General features: G+C 35.9%; 2 protein-coding genes across 10 annotated transcripts in view; both read right to left on the bottom strand.

The window, feature by feature from the left end:
* Positions 1 to 19,434, bottom strand: part of nbeab (neurobeachin b) — a 219,835-nt gene that overhangs the window by 191,553 nt on the left and 8,848 nt on the right. The window lies entirely within an intron of this gene.
* Positions 10,883 to 19,434, bottom strand: part of stard13b (StAR related lipid transfer domain containing 13b) — an 89,281-nt gene continuing 80,729 nt past the window's right edge. Inside the window, exon 19 of the transcript XR_004342864.1 lies at positions 10,883 to 10,895. The gene's annotated coding sequence lies outside the window, so the exon portion shown is untranslated. The remainder of the gene's footprint in view (positions 10,896 to 19,434) is intronic.

Here is a 19,434-nt window from a genome sequence, read left to right on the forward strand (position 1 = left end):
CTGTCCTTGAATCATCTTCAAGGACATAAAATTTGTATTATTGATGTCCAGCTGACAAATCTGCAGAAACCACCAATCACTAAAAAATGTTTTCTTTTTAAAATTATGCCGCAGATCTGAAGGCAGAGATTTGTCTAAATGGTATTGGCAAGGTGTGCCTGGAAAAAAGAGCTAGCTTTATATGCCTGTGCCTGGCAAAAATAACTAACAGCATAAATAAGTCAGCAACAAGTGGGTTAAACAAGTAATTTCACTAATGATTATAGAGGAAACTGTGTCTTGCTAAATAGTATGTGGGTTCTCTGTGACAAAATGTCTTGTGACTCTACACACATTAGCGGTAACACAGGTGAGGATTAAATGAATCAGGACTCTGGCTGGGCGCACATCATTATCTACTACATACTAGTTAGAGCAGGTTCTAACAGCAGTGGATGAGAACAATTAATGAAGGTTCAAGCTCATTATAGGTACCTTTGTAGTAAAGGAGAGCAGAGGCATTTGCATATTCAATACCAGGATGAGCCTGCAGGTCATGAGGGAAGCCTTGTTGTCTCATATTGCAGGTACATTAAAAGCTTCATGAGAATTTCAAAGACTCAGGAAGTAAAGAAATGCTTCAGGAGTGGTGGGAGAGAAGGCTCTGCAGTTGGGGTCCCAGACAATTTTTACTGTTAGTCATGTTTCAGCTAAACACTGATCTGGGTCAGTGGGGAGAAAGCCAATTACGAGCACACTGATTCACTGTCAATCATACTGAGCTTATGGGCAAGAAAAAATCTCCAATTAAAAATAATGTAAATATCTCTTTGAACTGTTGAAAAAACCCATGCAGGAAGAGGGAGAAATTGTAAACAGCAGCCATAACCAAGTCTGGAAAACCTAAACCTCCTTCTTTCAAGACAAGATGATGGAGTCACAGTCGACTCTATGTCTGTATGAAACAATGGGTTACAAGTGAGTGCTGTGTCATTTTTGTTTTAAAACTAAATTTAATTTTAAGTGACAACAAATTACAAGTAACATCACTGTGAAGAATTGATTGCTTGTCACTACCATTATTTAGCATGTCATTGTGTATAAGCTCCTATCTCTCTACACACACATTTTCAGGTACAGCCATCTCATCCAGTCTTAACTTATTGCAGCTCCCAAACTCCAACCCCAATGTCTCTGCATCTTTGTCTCTCTCTACCCAGGATCTTTAATCAGTTGACCACTTGGTGTGTGTCCCATCTGCTGGGCCTGTCAGTCCTGGAAGAGTCATGGTCAACACGGTGAGACAAAAGGACAAACCCAACCCCATGTTGAGGTAACATTAAGTGACCAAAAACCTTTTTTTCCAAAATCATTTGTAGTAAGACATCATTCTGAAATAGAAAAAAAAAAAATCATGGGTCAACTTAAAAACTTTTCATTGTGCTAAACCTTATTTGTTATGCTTGTGGGTTATTACGTTTTTATGGTGGAGTGCAAAAATCACTTTCATATTTCATATTTAACCTTTTGAGAAATTTTTACTCATTTGGACATCCACAATTATTGGGTCATCCATTTGTTGCGCTTCTTTATCTCTACATTCCAAAATTGCTTGGGTCTGACTAGGGGTTACACAGCAGATGGATTTACCCAAAACAAATTATAATTTACTCTCACATGGATGAGCAGATCAGAAGTAAATGCACTGCAGTTCAGTATCTCATCAAAGAACACTTCTGATTAGTCTGGAGAAGAAAATTATAATATTGCCAAAACATCAGTTTCATGAGAGCACTATCAAATTCAATCAAGCACATAATGTAGAGTACACAATTACCTCATATTTGACCTTTAATGTACTTTCAAATGCCCTTTTCTGGCTGTATATCTAACAACTTATTAGTATCCCAGGATCTCCAAATCTCCAAAATATGGATGTTTTTAAGACCTCAACATTTGTTTTGACATAATTGGTATCCATTTTAAAGGTGACTTACCTTTAAAATTGCACACCAAGCCTTAGTTGCTAGTTAGTAGCAACTAAGCAATGCATCAATTGATCACATGATAAATTAAAATGAAATTGATCATTTCTATTAAAAAATTATCAATATTTTTAAGGGTAATTTGAGACATCAAAGTCTGTTATTTTTGGTTTTGGTTGTGATATCTTCCAGTTTCAGTGTTTGTTTTTTTGTTGTTGTTTTTTTACTAAATGAAAGTTAATTCATTTAGTAATTATAATTTGTATAGCACAAATTGAATAATAGCCCCTGTCAATTTTCAATATAATCCTCAGCTTAAGTGTAGACGTCTTTGAAATAAATCCTAATATTGAGACTTATAAAAAGAAATATTCCTGGGGGTTTTTGCAATAAAAATCACTCACAATGAAGGTCAATAACTCATTGATATGCATTTGTTATAGATAGTGAGACCAACTTTTTTATGACAATTAAAGACAGGAATAGTTTAACGTCTTAGTCATGCTACATCATCAAACTGCATTTTAAAAGAAGCTTCAGACAGTTTCTCTACAAACACTGAAATTTGTTAGTATTCACAGTCCTAATTGAATTCTGTATTTGAGTTGAAATTCTATTGAAAACGAGGTGTGCAAAAATAGCTGCCTTGCCATTAGATCGCCAGGATGTTTGTTTCTTAAAATAATATAAGATCCACTTAACAATGGAAATGCCCAAAGATAGGGAGGAGAAAAATTAAACAAATGTTAACTATTTATACTGTGATTGGGGAAATGTTTCTTTTACAAGAATAGTCTGTGGACCCATCACTTGGATCCACACTAATACTGTGAACCTAAATTACTCTGGACAAAAATGCTTAGTGAGTTCAGGCTTAGAGTTCAAGCTGCTCCATTCACTCCGACAGGCTGTACAAAAATGAAAAGGAGAAGAAAAGCCAAGTGTTTCTACAGCTTGCCTGCACTTCAATCTCTATCTCAATCTTCACCGTCATGTTCACGCTGGGAGAAAGTGAAAAGTAAATGAATAATTCAACTTCTGTCTAAGTCCTTTGTGGAGAATTAAAAAAAAAAAAGATATGAACACAACATAGATCAAAAATATGTCAATACCATTCAAAAAGCAAATTGTCATCAACAGTAGAATGTTAGCAGAGTGGGTGATTTTTAGTGATACATACATTGAATTAAATAGCAAACAGAGAGGCAGGGCAGGCAATCTTTAGCAGTACAGATTTTTTTTTTTTTTTTTAGCAGAAAGCTCTTCTGAACTGAGATTGTATAAAATACCACAACAGAGTGCTATGGGCAGTTTATGTATGGCAAAGGGAAATAGCTTTTCACTTCTCTCTGTAAATGTCACATAGTTCATGAAGACCAAAAACAGTGTGGAACCTGCAGCAGAGCGGATTTCCATTCAAATCGCATGGTCTTTAAAAAAATTTTGAAAAAAAATCTGTTGAAGCTAAAAACAAAACTTAACTAATATGTGACCAGACGTTTGTCTTAACAAAGAAAGATTTTTTTGGAGAATGTTGCAACAAGAAACAGATATTATTCATCTATTCAGTGTATCCCTAATGTGTATTTATGTGGGTATGCACTTGTGCTCTGCATGACTGTGCGTGGAAGTTTACAGGAGAGTGATTAATGGGTCTTTTATGGTCTTATTTGATCTACTGTGTAATTACTTACATCAACACAATCTGTCAGCTTCAATCTGCCGGCATGAGGCTGTGAAGCAGAATGCTGCTAATTGCAAAAGAGAAGTTGCTAATACCACTCTCCTACGCTGATCAATTCCAGGTATAAAAGCAAACATCGCGTCCTGATTTTAAAGTATAAAAAAGAAGCTGAAACAAAATTGATCAAGCATAAAATAAAAAGGAGTTGAGGTTGAACCGAGTTGGCCCAGTATCAGTATCACCTGACATAGGAATCCTTTTCCAAATGGTTTTCAAGCTTTAGCCATCAGAATACGTGGTCCTGTGACGATGCTGGTGAAGTTTGGCATTTTTTTACTTTGGACGTTTGAGGGTTCTAGCCAAAAGTACTCTTAGAAATTGTATATATTTAAAAATATGTATCATTAGATGTATTTACGAGATTACCAAATTATAGTAGGTTTCAATGTGCAGACAGAGATTGTTTTGGAGGCCTGCCTGATGCTCCGTGAACTGTCTACTTGACCAGAGTGACTGCCCTTTGAGACATTTAAAAGTTAAACTAAAAAGAAATACAAGACATCTATTTGTTATGCTTCTTATTCAAATATTTTGAGGATGGAAGTTTTGCTGGATTTTAACAGCAGTATTAACTGAGGAAATAAAACTGTAGCAGGACTAAGAGCTACAGAGAAGCAGCATGGAACATTGTCAGCAATAGAAGGATTAAATCGAAGGGAATAAGTTCTTTTAATTTATACTCTTGATCTTTCAACATCTACACTGAAATATGAATAATCTGTCATTTTAACAGGTAACAAAGAGACATAAAAGAATGAAGATCACATTCTTGACTTTTTAATTGTGCTTGATAATAAAGTTCCTAAAGATTCCCTTCCCTTATCAGAACACAATATGAGATATAATGCCTAACCAAAACTCAATTCATGCCTTCATCCTTCATGCCTTCATCCTGCGCGTTCTTCAACACGCAACTGGTAAATTTGAAAAAACATGGGGACCCTTTCTTGACTCATTTCAAAACATACAATAAGGCTCCAGATTAATTAAGTTAATTAATTTTATTAAAATGTGTTCCGTTTCTGTCAGGGATAGGAATGTAGTGGGTGGACCCACTAGGCAGTGACCTGGGTGGGCTAAATGGGATTACTTTGGAGGGATTATTTTCTCTGTGTGTATTATTTTATGTATGTGTTAGATACACTTCTTTGTACTCACAAACTGTATGTACTAAAGGAAAAAAAAACTCAATAAAAAAGACAGTGATTAAAAAAAAAACCTAACCATTACTCAAAAACAGCATTTCTTCTTTTTGGAGTTTTGGGCCCCATAAGTAGCATTTGGTCTCCACAATGTAGCAAAGGAAAACGGGCCTTACAATGTATCAAATACAAAACAACACACACACAAACTCTAGAAAGCTTATCACTTTTCCGGTAAAGGAAACAAGGTTATTTTGCTGCAACCCAGTATAGTGGAGGTGACACTGCGCACAACCTGAGAGGGGAAATGTCAAATCACAGGGTCTTCTTATTCTTCACCTACTTCAATAGGGTGTTTGTTATTTCCCTTAGTCTCACATATGCACACACAATATAACATCACATCCACTCATGAAAAAATAATTAACTTTCACAGAGAAGCGGCTTGCTTTAGGTGAAATTACATTATTACCAAGTAACTTTAAAGCTAATAAAGCAGCTTTATGGATAAATTTAAATACTCTTTTCCCAAAACATGCCTCAAGGTTAACACACACTGTGAAACTTTGACAATCAAATAAGACTTGAACTTTTGGCACTTTGTCAAGTCGATAGGATAAAATCTTGATAGAAACTCCTGTTGCACTGTACCATGGTGGTAAGATCGCAAGGGCAACAGTCTAAGCAAGGAGACAAAGACTAAATAACAATTAAATAATATGTACCATCAAATAAATGACTACCCAAATATTCAACCCCTTTGAAGTGACTGACCTAATTCAACAGAGGTCCAGCCAATCGATGCTAGTAAACTCACACTGAGTGGAACGGAGGCCAACTGAATGACAAACACTGCACATCATCATGAACAAACCATTCCCACTGTGAAGCTTGGTTGTGACAGCATCATGCCATGAAGGTTCTTCTTGGCAACAAGTACTGGAATTCAAGATTTGAGTATCTGTGGGACCCTCCTCTCCAGAACCCCTGAATAGACCTTACTGAGAGGCTTAAGAGTGTGATTCTTGGAACACACTCTGCAGTCCCCCTTTTTGAAAAGGGGGTCCACTACCCTGGTCAACCTGGATCAACCTGGATCAGACCAAGACAACCTCACAGCATCCAGAGAATTAAAGAACTCCAGGTGAATCTCATCCACCCCCAGGTCCTTGCCACTTTTTAACCATCTGGGTGAACTCAGCACCAACTCAAAGTCACCAGGCTCCGTTTCCTCAATGGAAGATATGCTGGTGGGATTGACGAGGTCTTCGAAGTACACTGCCCACTAACCCACATCGTCCTGAGTTCTCTAACTAATGCAGTATTATACAGACATTTTTACATGAATATAAGATTTTTAATTAGAAAGAAACTCAGAACTATTTTGATTACGGTAATATACCCACCAATAAAGCAATTACTGATACTGCAGGATAGATGCCGAATGCAATTATTAGGCACAGGCCTGTGAATTCATTGATAAAAGCAAATGTGGACAATTATTAATTATAGATGAGCCGGGGTTTGTTTGAACAACCTGAGTCCAGACAGAAAAAGAAGCCAGATGGCTTTGAAACAGAAAAGTCACACCACATTAGACTTGGAACACAGCATGAATTCCCTTCACATGACAATCACGAGGAGCAGTTACTTCCTGAATTAATTAAAAAAAGCTAATGAGCCTTTTTATTATAAAATAAAAGACTACTAGTCAAATGAGCGTAATTTAGCTTAACTTTGGTTACAAGGTTACCTACTGAAAAAAATGATCCATTTTCTAATAGAAAACACCACATCTAAACTTGTATTAATGAGATAATAAAAATCCTGAAGCTGATGCAATCTTGACATTTATTTATTCCAATTAGTTTATTTTAATATCCTCTGAAAGTCACAGTTTCAGCTCAAATACAAAAAGTCTGAAATTTTAAGAGTCAAACACTTCAATAGGCTAATTTAACACTCAAGTTGACATTTACATGATTAAGAAAACAACTGTTCAAATGTTAATGTGGAAATATTTAAAACTGACAAAACATTTGTAATTTCTGACATTTATACACAAAATAAAGATCTCGTCTAATAACTACAAATATTCTTTGTTAAAAATAAATGCAGTCCATTAAAAAAAACTGATTCATGCCTTTCATTTCAACAGAAGATGCATAAATATGACATAATTTAAGGAGTGTAAACTCTAGTCAATGTAATTTCAGATTTGCAGGAAAAACACTGTAGACTCATGATATATTATTAATGTCAACTAAATAATGCAAAATAATTGCAATCATTTCGAATAATTACTATAATATAATTAGATTTTGAACTGGTGCCTTTCTCAGAGCTTGTTTATCAAAAGAGCAGATTAACAGAATAGCTTTTAAATGAATCCTCAGATTTAAATCTGATTAGAGAAGTACATTTCTGAGGTGAACAGTAAAAAGGTTTCAGTGGAATGCAGAGCTTTTCTCTGTGTTAAAAAGTGTACTATAAACAACGTCTTTGCGACCATGACTTTCAAATGAACCAATTTTGTCCTTGGTCCTCCTAAACAAAATATCAAAAAAAAAGCACAGATTATGAAATAGTTTGAAGTGGAATGAAATTTAAATTGTGGACTAAAGTGTCAAACGTTAGGCGACTCTTTAGAAAAAAAGAAAAAACAGATTTTCTAAATAATGTAAAAAAAAATTTTGATTAAGAATAGATTTTTTTGATTAAACACATAGAAAAACCTTGATTAATCAAATATGTAGTCCATGTTTCTAAAAAATAAAGCTAACAAAAGCATGTAGTTAACCGTCTACGGGCAAAGCATATGTTCTGCTCCATTAGTGTTATTTTGTTGAAGAAAAACTATCACACAAAAAGATGCTTCATCTTAATATTTGAAATCATGGCTCAACAGAGGGCTCACATGTTCATACATGGCTACAGAGTCACAGCTTGCAGACCTCTGGTATAAACAATGGAAGTGCAATTGGCACTCTAGTTTCATCAGTGCGATTTCTATCTGTGAGCTTTGTGTGGCCCAGGCACAAGAGAATCTGAGAGTCTTAATCATTACTATAATGGTCTCTAAAAGGCAAACACAATTTGACTGTGTGCCAGTTCAGAATCAGAGCAACCAACAGCTCAGCCAAGAAACATGGCCACACAGGGAACACATGCACACCAATCTGCAGACGCCCCGAGTGAGACTTGGCCATGTCCTCCAACACATGGCAATCACACGGCTCAGTGCAGAAACACAGGCACACTGTCCACACCGCCACTGACTCCATGACAGATCTGAAAGCACCTGCTAACCTCTAAGCAAGAATAAATGTATCGACAGGGACCACCAAATCCCAATTCAAATGTTACTCTGGATACTGCAGACAGAGAAGGTAGATAAAGCTGTAAAAAAATCCCAAAGTGTTATTGAATTTAATACAGTTGCAGTTTATTTGGCACGCGAAAGTTTTTCTATTCAGCTGATGCATTTTTTATGTGATCTTTGGCAATTGAATTGCTAAGTAGAGATATGTTTACCCCATTTCTTATTCTAACGGAGATGCTAATGTTAGCAAAAAACTACAGTAATTAGCCATTTAGATGAATTGAACTGAACTGCCCTAGTGTTCAGTTCATATTACATTCACCTTAAAATGTAATATGGGTTTAATTAATATCATAAGCATAACATTTTAAATTGTTCATCCAAGAAAGAAAATAGTAATCCTACAATAAACTAGACACTTTGTCAGTATTTCACTGCATACCATATTTATAGCACAAAATAAATTTTATTGCAGTGCAGTGTAAAGGGTAAAGAGGAACAGTGCCAGCACAGGTCCCTGTGGGGCCTCTGTACTGCACATACTGTGACTTGCCAGTGAAGTTGTCCAGTATTCTCTGGGAGAGGTAGAAATCCATCTGGATGGTTTTAAAAAGACTAGAAAAATCATAAAACATGATTCTCAGAGACCTTGCAGGCTTTGCCTGGTGGGTCAGCACATGTTGTAGGAGATGATGGCGTCATACACCCCAATACTAGGCTGGTAGACTGCAGCACATAAAACAACAACCTCACCAGGGGACAAACATGGCTGAGGACCAGCCTCAGCCATGTTTTATGACAAGATGCAATGTTGCGGCTGAGTTCCTTTGAATATGTGGCCTTCGGCACCGGTACCACACAGTATATCTCCCACTGAAGTTATCAGGGAAGAAACTATTCCTGCCATTTTCATGTCTTTGCCAGCTCTCTGAAGTAGTCCTGTGTTGTTTTTCCTTTTTCACTTCTCTCTAGCTAAAAGACAGAAGACCCTAGTCACTGCTGATTTGTGATATAATGCTTCTTCCACATCAGGAATATGACTTCAATGGTGCCTACTGAAATGTTCAGAAGTTTAGGAATTTCTGCAGCTAATGTCATAATGTTTTATGACAATAAATGTATCAAGGTCCTAGTAAAGCTCTATGCTTCTTCACATACCATGTGTGATAATTTGGTATAGAAAAAAACATCTCTACACACTATTAATTGTATTAATTGCATCCAAATCACACAATAATACTTGGCACTGATTTGAGAAAAATGGCTGCAAAAATAGGTAAAATCTGACTGCATTAAAAAATCAATATAGCTGCATGAGTTCAATACATATACATTGTCTTGCATTCATGGACATTTGTTATGATGTCTTCGAATTTGTTCTTGTACTTTTGTTTAACAGACATCTCAACTGAATTTAATATTAATAAAAATATATTTAGTGAGAAGAATGCTAATATCGTTCATTCTTGTTTTCCTATGAACTGTTTCAAGAACCTAAAAAAACATTTTTCTAAAGAAGTTAATTTCAGCTGTTTCTTTGCAGGAAATATCTTTCATAGTCTTCAAAAAGTTCTATGAATCTGTTTGTTTAAAATACAAAAGCTTCAAGAATTCTGCAGAACTGCAAGAAACTATTTTAATAATATTTTACTGGTTATGAATAAAGAAACAAGAAATTGTTGAAAACTTTCAGCATGTAAAATTATCTATAAAACACAAAACATGACAAACTTGCTGATTTACATATTTTCTCCTCACATGTCTTTTTTTGTAAATGCATGTCTTTTTATCTGCCAAGCTCAAGATCATCTCTATTCTAATTGCTTTCATAATCCATCACAAAGTAACTACAGAACATGTCAAGTTGGCCCGTCTGTTGGAGGGAAAAACATTAACACTGTTTTTGTTGTGACCAATATGACAGCTATCAAACAAACTGACAGAACAAGCCAGGCAGATTATGCTGATGAGATGCTGAGATGTGTTTATGTTCACCAGAAACAAATTCAACAAAACAAATTACTATGTTACACAAATACAGTGACTAAATTCATCCTTCATAAATCAATATTAATCATTTAGAAATTTGGCCATTACTACACTTGAAAAATTGCCTCTGGCAAAGAAGAAAACACCCCTCAGTTTAGACAAATTATGTAGCTTTTAAAATAATGGAAATAACCCTTTAGAGTCTCACTTCCATACAGCTGAAATCAAAGAACAGCTCAATATAAAGGCCATTTTAGAATAACCCTCACAGTGGTGGAGGAATTTCTTGTTTAGACGGTGGATGCTTTAAATAAATCAGCCAACTTTTTCTGGCTGAAACACAATTTGCAACCATTGAGCCGTTTTTGGCAGACAGGTTTTAGAACGTGCCAAGGCCAAATAGTGTGAGCAATACAGTGGGTAATCCAGATCATTACCAAGTTGCTGTTAAGTATGCAAAGATTGCCAAAATAACAGACATGAGCATATTTAACAAATATTTACTTCCTGTTCAATGGCCAAGTCAGTAATGAGGATGGTGGGATGAACTTGATTTATCCTTTAGAGGACAAAAACATTAAGTCTTGACAAAGTGTGTTGAGTCTCTTAAGAGACTTTTCAATATTCTGTCCCAACAACAGACTTTTTGTGGAAATATTTTAAAGGCAAGGTACAACACATAAGAAAAATCATGTAGAATCTCCGTTTTAGTTGCAGTGATAAGATATATATTTCTACAAAACTGCTGTGTAAACCATTCTCCTACCATGCATGGCCAACCTTAAACTTTATTTATTCTGCGTTTGATAGGTTAACATGGATTTCATGAGATATCACCAAAATAAACGTTGCTTTATATTCAATTTGAGTAAAGTCTACTTCACGAAACACTAACTTCCTCTGCCAAATTAACTTTGAACTTTTCAGAACCTTTGACATTGAGGAGTAAATGTATGCAAGTTTGAGACATATTTTGAAGTAAGGAGAGAGGAAGTTTGTGAATCGCTAGTTTTGTTGGTGGTGTTAAACTAATAAACTGCTACTTGGTTTAGCTAAAGTTCGTATCTGTGCAATAGCTTCTCATTGGTATTAAACTAAAGGGCTCTTTTGCAGGTTCTCAATAAGTCTGGACTGCATTTAATCATGTCTACTTCAAAATGGAAAATGGGTTGATTGATTAACCTGAATTGATTTTTTCTAACCTGAACACAAAAAGATGCATTAGTACCACATTATGGTAATACAAGCATAATGTCTTACCATAAATGGACTAATCTGCATCAAATTATTCTACACTAATTACAAATTCGTTAAAACAGTTTGTAAATGTGTCAAACCTCTACTGCATATAAAACAAAACAGAAAATGCTAAAATAAAATATTTTTGGATTCATTAGGCCCACGCCATTTTGTATATTTCTATTTCTGTTGGATGCATCATAAGTAGTAGTAGTATGAAGAAATGCGATGATAATTCATATTTCTGTCTCTGGGCTATTGTAATGGTCAGCTTATTGGTTTAACAAGACTGGACTGGCTCATCTTCAGGGTTTCCAATACTCAATGCAAGACCTCACAATTTCTCAAACACAAAAAATCATAAAACCCTGGTTTTGTAGTCACTAAGCTGGCTGGCCATCAGGTTAGATCATTTTAATATTTCAGTCATAACTTTTAAAGCATCATATAGACAGGCTCCTTCATATATTTTGTATTTCAAATATATACCTCTTTCTGTGGCCTGAGGTCATCAAATCAAAACCTTTTAGAGATCCCCCACACCCGTTTCAAAACCAGAGGAGACTGATTCCCCCAATCCATTGCACCCATACTGTGGAATGCATTACCTTCTGTATCTTGTATCTTATGAAGGGGTTTGGAATCTGTCCACAGAGAGCAGCTAAGGACATATTTAATCCAAGAAGCTTTTAGACAAACTTGAGCTTCTATGACATGAATTTGTGATTGAATTGTGTTTGTTTTCTGTATATTACATGTCAGATTACTGGGTTTACTCTTCTTGTGAAAAACTTTGTGACCACTGTCTGTGAACATGTGTGATGTTTTACTTACAAAAATAACTAAATGAACAAAACAGCTACAAGGGACTTATAGCAACAGGGATGCAACTCTTGCTGACAGGTAGCTCAGATAAAGCAGGTAAATAAATGTATGAAAAATCAACCTGTGGGTTACAAGTGAGCAGTGAGCATAAGGTTGCATAAAAAGTCTAGAGAAAATTAAATCTATTGATATTCCATCAGACCTGCAACTCTTAGTTATGCCAACAAAAGGTTGCATCTTATATTGGAAATATACAATTTGAGCACCACAGTATTTAAGCCACAGGATCTTAAAATACCAGGAAGTTCAATTACTAAGAGAACATTAGCTTAAAGCTATTTTTCATCACTTTTGCATGATTTAAGAGTAAAATGTATATGCAACTAGTTGTATCAGTTTTATACTTCAACTGACAACTCAGTTTAAGTTTCTATCAGCAAAACTTTTGATGCTAGCATCTATAAAATTCTGAGTTTTATTAGATTATAGCTTTTCCACAGATGGAATAATGATGTTGGTATGACTTGATTTAAGTTTAGTTTACCAGTCTATATCTCTGTGTTTGTTGCACGTGTTGCTTAGAGCAGTTATAAAGAGCTAACTGCATGTCTCATCTGTTCCTCTCCTCTTGCCCATCTGTCTTGCTCTTATCTTTTACAATCTTCATCTCCTCTACTCCTGCTCTTTTTACTCCCTGCAGCCCTGCTAATAAAATGGCATATAAACTTTAAATGCATTATTCTTTTAATCTGATGAATGGTTCAGTCCTAAGAAAAGATGTTATCGATTAATTTAGAAGTGCACAGGCTGAATATTTTTTTGCACCCGTTTTTTATAACATACAGTTTATTTTCACTTGTTTTATTGTGAACCCATTTCATTTAATTGAGTTTTAGTATTTGATATTTGGAGTCTAATTTTATATGCAACTGCTGTGATTGGTGTTTCAAATTCAGTGATCCAAAAAGCTGCTTATTTGATGAAGACATTTTGTGAATGAACAGCAACAAAGACAACTTTTTTCTCCACATCATCCTGCACCACCTGCCCATATCGCAACTTTTAACTACATGAAAAAAACAAACAAAAACAAACTACTCACTGTGCCAGCAATTATTTAAAACAGTGTGCACACTCTCATTATCTGAAAGTGTAAAAAATATGTTTGTCAGAGACAGATAGTCAAACAGTCAGCAGGTAATGTAAAACAGTCGCTGCGTATTTGAAGTCACAGAAAACTAATTTGTTTTTTGATCAAAAATAATGCATTATAAAAATATTTGAGACTAGTCACATTCACCTAGGTGAAATGAGGCCTACGTCTCATGTGGGTCAACACTGATTTCTCCAAATTTTAAAGAGGCTTGCATCAGCCACTGCTGGCCACATAAATCTAAACAAGAAAAACACAACACACATGCTGCAAAAAATGCTAGGAAAAAAAAGAGAAACCCATAATTGATGTTTGCAATACACAGTGATTTATTTCAAGTGTTTATTACTGTTTATTTTTATGTATATATAGACTACAAGAAACTAGAATGCAACATAAGACAAGAAAATCTTTTTATTACCAAGTGTACTGTATATGTTATTGGCCATGTTATACTCTATCCTGTCAGGAGGAAGGCCAGCATTAACTTGACAGGCAATCACCTTCAGAATATAGCAATTCAAAGTGCTGTTTCCAAACATATCAATGTAAAGTTAAGTAGAGGGAAGACATGTGGTTGAAAAAGCTGCAGAAGCAAACAGGGCCAAACATAGTCAAGATGATGAGTTTTTAAAAAAAAAGTTCCCAAGGTGTAGGCTATAGCTACATTCAGTTTATCAAAAGCTATGGCATACAGATTTACCCAAGACATGAGGTAAAACGTCGCATTACTTTTACGTCATCCCAGAACAGCAGTCAACAGAAGCATCATAATTGGGCTAAAAAGAAAAAGACTGGATTGTTCCTCTGCAGCCCAAAGTCCTCTTTTAAAAACTTTGTATTTTGTTTGGATATTAAGGTCTCTGAGTGTTTTATTAAGAGAAAATTCAGTGTAACCATCTGGGGACATTAAAGAGCACTTCACCCTCCCTTCCTGTTGATAAGATTAAATGAAAATGCTCAGGATTGCACCTGCCAATTGGAGCTGCAATGATTAATTTACAATAACTAAAGAAGTCATTGAAAATTTTTCAAAACCAAATGTCGTCAACGATTTATATGGAATAGTCTTGTTTTTATACCCGGAGTGTACTAGCAGAAACTAAGGAGGCAGTTTTGGCTCCCAGCAATGTTGGCAACTAGCAAGTCAAAGACACACTGAGCAAAACAGTAATCTACTACTACAGTATTTCAGCACTGACAGAAGCATCATGGCTGTGTGCTCACACTAAATGGAGGGATTATGGAATAAAAACACATTGGGACCACCACAGTTTAACGCCGAATTTGACAACTGTCTTCTTGCCATTACAGCACTTTGAGAATCAGCTGGTTTTGTTTTCAGGATCAGCAATGCTTAGAAAATGGGGGGGGAAAAACAGAAGAAAGATTGCTGGTTGTTGGACACCTCCACTGTGAGTTGTTGGCCGTATGCAGACAATTGGCCGTCTCCCAGGTTTCATTTTTCTTCATTTCCAGAGGTGTAAGTCACTGCATTGTGCAACTTTTTGGATGAATCTTATTGTATGTACAATAATGCTTATGCAAATATTCTTGAATTGGTGCTGTTTGTCATTAAAAAAATTTCCAGTTGTGGTTGTAAATTCCCTCTCTTTCTGGCAACTTTGTATCAATGTGCTTGATTGACCAGAAAAGCACCAAAGCCCCATAAAGAATGTGTGAGGTATTCTTAAGAGGAAAATTACTTACTTGACACCCCTGCAGAGCCACAGGCTAATCACTGCCAGGCCATGCTGTACTGATGCAAGAATTCATGCAAAAAGAGTCCCCAACCGAGAATTGAGTACATATACTGTAAAGCACATGGACAGACTCCCAGCATGACAGGATTTCCGTATTTGAAATCCTTTTTTCAGTTGGAAGGGAAGGGATTTTGGATTTCCATCAGTTGTGAGCCATAAACATCAAAATAAACAAAAACAAATGCTTGACAAATATCATTCCAAGTGTAATTACATCTGGTTCATTTTTGAAGTACTGGAAAAAGGTATTACCTGTCACACCTGTACAATCTGTTAAAATTTGATGGATGTTCATAGTCAATTACACTTCATATTCAACGGCACTGTGCATATGTAGAGAATGATGGATAAACGATAATACTCAATTTATCTGCCGATTACAATTCCATCTCTGAAAAACAGTGTTGTTAGTTTCCAATCAACTCAGTCATCCAGTTTAAACATACTGACACAGTTCCACTGGAGGACATCTACTGCAAGCAATTTTAGCCCTGCTGAGACTGAAAATCAGCAGCAGTGCTCAATGACAAACTCACTAGCTCCCTATACCACTGAGACACCAGCAAAACACATTTTATACTGTATTCTGTACACGAACCCAGAAGTTCAGTTTTTTAAAACTGTGCTATACAGCATTGTGAGCTAAAAAATGACTGTGATGCCAAAAATATACTACTTCCAAAATCATACACTTGGGATACTGAGCAATTCTCTTCACTTTGGATTTTAATCCTCTTCTGAAAAGGCACAGCAGCACAAGTCATGTGGTCTGCTCTACTTGAAATAGCAATTTGAATGGAAATGGCAGCACAGTAAGTGCTGTAATCTACATGTTGAAATGTAATTAACTTCTTCCGTATAAATATTCCATCTAGGTCACTCTGGGAATATGGACAATTTCATAAATGTGTTTGAGGGCCAGATGGTCAACATGTAAAGACTTGCAAATTGACGGTCAGTGCTGTCAACAATTGTAAGTTTTAACAGATAGTATTTTAGTTTTTAAGTTAGTTTTAAAACTTCTTAGTTTTTAAGAAGTCTTGTGTGCACACAAGACTTCTTGCCAAGGAAAGATGTATTAAGAGATTATAGAAAGTCAAGTCAACCTTTAGTCCTAGGTTATTGAAGCAACAAATTCAACAACTTGGGGCTATCACTCCAAGACTTTTTTCCCCTCTTATGTCGTTCCTAAAACCATTAACATCCATTGGCCAGATCTCAAACTGTGATGTGGAGTTGTTAATGGTCAGAGAAATAAGCTGGTGCTTGACCGCACAGGGCTCTAAAAGTGAGGACTAAGGTAGCCAATCCAAAGAGGCTAAAACGGGAGAAATGTGCCACCTCTTTCTTGTAGTTAAACTCCACAAGAAAGAGACAGCTGCATTCTGTTCTGTCTGGAGATCGTCAAGATCCATTAGACACATGAAAGGACTCATAAAAAAAAATCAAGAATAGATTAAATAAAAGTATGAATAATGATATTCAACTCAGCTTTTGTCTACAAAGTTCAAAGTTTGGAATATCTCTTAGTGGAAAAAAGGCTATTTCTGATACATATATGGATCACAGAGGCAATGATTATGTCTGATCCCTGACCAAACAGTGCCAGAAAGCCACCGTTTCAACCTGGTAAGGCATCTTACAAAGCTGAAAAGAAAGCTGAAAAGCCTTCATTTCAGCAAGCTTAAAAGAATGATAGGGCATGATATAAATGATTAAGCACGTCCAGAAACTATTTGGCTTTGGTGGGTAAATATAAGAGAAAGAGAGTAGCTCAAAGTACTTGCATGGGCTCTTACAGTCTGACTCAGTTTGATTTGCCAAAAACATTGAATGTCCATACAGAAAGTTAAAGTGAAACTCCTCTACAGTCACCCCTGATATCTAAGCTACATTCCAGAACCTGCTAACAAAAATGCTATGAACAAATGTACCAAGGGCAAAGGTTAGATCAAGCAAAATACTTACTATGGATTTTTTTAAACTCTTTTGCATTTTCTCATTGCTGAGAAAAAAAATCCAAGATATCTCATTGCACAAAGGTGTCAGTCAGAGTAAGAATGAAAAAACAGCAAAACACATCAGTAAACAGCAAATGATAAGTAGTTGTTGGAGTTTCCTCTAAACAATGTGTTGGGCCGGACCATGGATGGATGAACTGCACACAGAGAACAAAAGAGACTGGTAAAAACTCTTAACCCCAGTGTTAGTTCAAAGTACAAAGAACTTGCTTTGCAAGTAGAAAACTAAGGTTATGGAACAGCGAAGTCAAATGTAGAACAAAAATTCAACAGAAAACCTGTTGGTACCTGTGGAAGGCTTTGAACAGGAGATATCCTCACAATATGACTTGAAGAATATTTGTAAGAAGTGGGTGAAAACGGCCAAATAACACAATTTTAGCTAACATTTGTTTTTAGTTCAGTTACACTAAATATGAGGGAAAAAAAATGTTTAAATGATTTTAGTAAAATTGTTTATGTTTCAAAAATCTGAAATTGTAACAGCTGAGTGTTGACTTTCAAAACCTATGTATAAACATTAAGTATGAGTTTGATACAGTGTGAATTTTCTGCCCAGCAGCAGGGAATGTGATAAAGTGTTGAAACATTTATCAGAGCTTATTTTATCAAACTTGTGATACATGGACTTAGAAATCTTCACAGCCACTCCTAAAACCCTGTATTCATTTTAGCAGCAGCAATAAGACTATCACACTACCCAAGCTGTTCCATATAGAGCATCTAATTCCATGCTGAATCATTATCAACCAAATGGTACAGCAGTAATCTGTCTCTGCCTCAGACTCCAAGGAAACAGTGAGGCTCTCCATCCAGATGTTTCTTTCAAAGAAGTCCAGCTCTCACCAGTAATAGCATTAGCCAGGGACACACATCTAAACATTGCTTGAAAATCGGCTTCAGTACGCTTGTAGGCACAACATTCAGCCAGGACTGAATCCTCAAAGCAACATAGGAGATGAGCTCTGCAGCATACACCAAGGCTACGTATACCCAGATTACATTAGCAGAAATCACAGTTTCTCCCTTCTCTGTAGAGCTAAACTCCCTCATATAGGTTAATATTTGATTAAAATCAAAATCTCTGGTAATAATGGTAATTTTATCTAAAGTCAAGTTCATAACTTTATAAAAAGAAACATTTCAAAGCATAATGTTAAAGGAACCAACAAATGTTACATTTAATTATGTTTAAAACTGCCCGCAGGCTGCTTTGCTCCTCAAAGTGTTAGAGAGAGCATTTCACAGACAAAGGCCAGCAGCATAGTGTGCTCAATTGCCCTTGGTGAGTTTTGTGCTGGTGGGAAGGAGGTGACAGAATCAAGTAAAGGGAAGATGTACAGATTTGTGGGGTGAGAAATGTGTCGACAGGGGGCGAAACATTTCTGTAAATGCGCTGTCAGTTCACAAGGAGATCTACTCAGCCCTAGCAGCAACAGAAAACCAATGGAGTGAGTTTGGAATAGGTTGTGAGTGTTAATGTTTCTGCACGCCCATCTGGAGTTTAGGAGCAGAGTTCTGGATGCATTGCAGTTCTGCTAGGAACCTCAATAAGAAAGGAAGGTGAAGTTGTAAACAAAAACATCTAAATATTTCCTACAATCCTCTCTTTATGCTTTGGTTTTATTTAAGATAGTAAAACCAACCTGAAAAACTTACAGTACCTGCAGGTTACTGTCGTTATGTCATGTTCACACAATAGATTTTCTGCCTTTTATTTCTATGGTGTAATGGTACAGCATAGACTCTTTGGGAATCTGACACTACACCGAACATAGTGGAACCTTTGGGAATCACTGGTAGCCATAGATTTATTGGTAAAATATAATAAAATTCCAGCGGCACGAATGTAGCAACTTTGAAAAATGCTTACAAAATTTAGTAGCATTGATTTCATAAAACTAAAATGTTGCAAGAATTTTTTTTGTTCTTTCTTTTAGGATGCTTTCCCAAAACAATCAGAAAAACAATCAATAGCACTATGATTGTATTTTTATTGTCTAGTTAATGCTAAATGATTAAATAGTAAGCAATTCAACAAATAGTAAAGAAAACAAATGTAACTTTAGTGTGCTGCCTTGGTGTATGGTACAGATTCAGATTCAGGGGCAAATTCTTAATTCACATTCATGCCAGTAATCATTCAGCTAGATAAGGATACCAGTTTATGCCACAGATGAGTTTGTGGTATCCTAATCTGATAAAAGTTAGTTTATTACTTAGCTTGGAGACAACAAACAAAGATTTTCTGGAAAAATAATGTTTCCCTCAA

Source organism: Xiphophorus hellerii, chromosome 18, assembly GCF_003331165.1.
Source record: "Xiphophorus hellerii strain 12219 chromosome 18, Xiphophorus_hellerii-4.1, whole genome shotgun sequence".
NCBI lineage: Eukaryota > Metazoa > Chordata > Actinopteri > Cyprinodontiformes > Poeciliidae > Xiphophorus > Xiphophorus hellerii.